This window comes from Sciurus vulgaris (assembly GCF_902686455.1).
Source record: "Sciurus vulgaris genome assembly, chromosome: 7".
In the NCBI taxonomy this organism is placed as follows: Eukaryota; Metazoa; Chordata; class Mammalia; order Rodentia; family Sciuridae; genus Sciurus; species Sciurus vulgaris.
Genome location: NC_136467.1, coordinates 127,664,895 through 127,667,801, shown reverse-complemented (window position 1 = coordinate 127,667,801; position 2,907 = coordinate 127,664,895). Strand labels below are relative to the sequence as shown.

The 2,907-nt window shown below is 38.2% G+C and overlaps 1 pseudogene across 1 annotated transcript; it reads right to left on the bottom strand.

The window, feature by feature from the left end:
- Nucleotides 1–429: 429 nt before the first annotated feature.
- Nucleotides 430–2,540, bottom strand: LOC306666653 (histone-binding protein RBBP4-like; annotated as a pseudogene). Its single transcript has one exon. The product of its transcript is annotated as a histone-binding protein RBBP4-like (transcript).
- Between the last annotated feature and the right edge of the window lie 367 nt (nt 2,541–2,907).

The following is a 2,907-nucleotide window of genomic DNA, read 5'->3' as shown; positions in this document are numbered from 1 at the left end:
TGGTGTCTGTCTTTTATATTTTTTCCTTTATTTTTATTTCCTTAAATGACAAAAAGTTCAATGATTTTTTTTTTAATGGAAAAAATAAGGTGTAAAACAGCATGCTTTGGTATGCTCCTATTTGTGTAAAAAAAAGATACTGCTCACATACATTTGTATATGCATGGTCAAGAAACTACTATCTCTAGCTATGCCTATATTCCAGTTAAGGGTAGCAGGGATCTGGGGTATTAAAAAGATAAAATTACTATTGCATGCATTCTTAACTTTTACCATGTAAAAATGTTGCCATATTTATTTTTTACATGTTAACTAAAAGTAAATCAGCTGTTTACCTTTTTGTTTTTTTTTTGTTTTTTTTTTTTTTTTTTTTTATGTAGGAAAGCAATTTATTCCATTATAAGCACTTACAGAGTTAGTCATGGAGAGTAACAGGCCTGCTGGTGAAACAGGTCACCCAAAATGCAGATGGTATCAAACTAGTGGTCAAGGACCAACTCCTAAAAAAAAAAAGCAACTCTTATCAAGGATTAATTTAATTTTAAAAACATACAAGCTATCAATTCAGTCTTCTCAACTTGATAGTATACCCGTGGTACAACTGTCAGGTAAAAACATACATCTTTACAACTTGGTGGTCCCAAGTTTAAAAAACAAAAATACAAAAACAAAACAAAACCAAAAGAACAAAAACCATTTCACAGAAAGGAAAGGAATAATATGAAAACAGCTCAAGAAATACACTAACAAGCAAAAATATATGGGGAAGGAAGAACATGTAGTTTTGAGTTAACTTGTAGAAATCAAGAGGAGACTGGTCTACATAGGAAAATGTGCATCCTGCAAAGTCAAGTGTGAAGATTTTAGAATAGGAATCTACATGACTTGAATCTCCCCTAATTCCTGAATAAAAATGACATCTTGCTGTATTTATACTTCATGGCTCAGACACCTACCTCACTTGGCTCTATTCCTTACTCGTTCTAGCTTTTACTTAAATGAGTCTGAAAACTTGGGGATACAGCTTAAGAAGAAAAATAACCACATGTAATATTCCCCTTTCTGTATCTACTTTAGACCTGGGTTTGTTACTAGAAAATTCCTGAAGAAAATTTAAATAAGTCTGGCTTTGCTGAATAAAGTACCCCAGTTAATATTTAGAAAACACCCACTATTTGGGATAATAGCAATCGGTGGTGGTAGCTATAATAGAGGGATAGCTGAACAAAGTCTGTATCTCAAAACCAGTGTTAAATCGATCTCAGGGTTGAGAGGGGGAAAAGGGGAGTCTAAAAATCACAAGTGCAGACATCTAGGATCCTTGTCCTTCAGGATCCACACTTCCTTCAGGATCTTCATCATTATAGATGTTCTCTGCCATCTGCCACACTTGCATGATATTGTCTTCTGATACAGAACAAATCACCCAAGATTCATTGGGATTCCAGGAGAAATCAGATATCTTGGCAGTATGACCACCATGAATAAACAATAACTCTGGAGGGCCATCTTCTGCATCTTCTGGTGATTGTTCTTCTCCAATTTTACTTAAATCCCAGACATTCAGTCTGCGATCAGTACCACTAGAAGCCAAAATAGTCTCATTGTGAGGTGACCACTGAACCTGGAATATTTCATCCTTATGTGATTCAAAGGAATGCAACTTAAGTTTCAGATTTCTCAGATCCCACAAGGTAACAGTCTTGTCAGCTGATCCTGTGGCAAGTATAAACTCACTGTAAGGATTGAAAGAGAGGCAGTTCACTTCAGCAGTGTGAGCATCTACTGAGTGGCTTGGTTTGGAAGTATTGTTTGAACGAGTATCCCAAATCATAAGTTTCTGATCATCAGCAACTGATCCAAACAGGGACTCATGGAGCAGATGCCAGGAAACATCTTCTACTACTGCTGTATGCCCTGTAAAGATGGTCTTCGCATCGACCACTTTTCCTTCCTTTGGGACAGCACTGATATCCCATAGGCAGATGGTATGGTCATCTGAAGCACTAATTAAGTGCCCACTGAGATTTGGGTTCCAAGAAAGCCCATACCCTTCCTTCTGATGTCCACAGAGACGCAAGTCTGGATTGCACTCCCCAGAAGGGTCTGTTTACTTCTCCTTCATGGTTGATCTTGATTTCTATTTCAATTTTCCCACTAACTGAGCCAAAACCTCCAAATTCTCCTTTCTCACTGTCGTAGTGTGATGCATCAAACTGAGCATCATCATTAGGGAGCTGTACACTGGCTATCACAAGGTGGTTTTGTTCATCTGATGTGTGTGTCCCCAGAACAAGTTGATGAATGCTGAAATCTTTTCCTTCTGGTCTGGTTACATCTGGAAGCCACTGCGCTGTTAGGCTAGGCCACTCCAGAGCATGGGTCATCACCAAATCATAAAGAAAAGGGGTGTTCTTCTTCCATATTTTGTACTCCTCGTTGATCACACGTTCTTCCACTGCGTCGTCAAAGGCTGCTTCCTTGTCGGCCATGGCGGCAGGCGAGCCGGGGGTATCCCAGGGTCGAGCGTTGCGGGAGGGGCGGGGAGCCTGCTACCTTTTTATTTTTTAATTATGAAAGTAATAAATATGGTAACAAATGAAAAAATAGATGAAATAGAAGTATTGTGGTCTCTCCCAATCATTGCGCCTCTAATTCTCACCTCTCCAGACAATGGAAAAGTCTAGTGTTAATCCTTGCATATTTTTATTTTGCACAAATATAGATAGTGGTAGATAGGTAGGTAGGTAAGTACAGATGAATAGACATTTCAAATAAAATAGTCCTAAAATAAACTGAATATTACCTCATTCTTTCTTACAAACATTTCACCAAACTGATAGTCTGATAGTACACTCACACACACAAACACACACACACATACACACGGACATTAGTTCTTCTAGC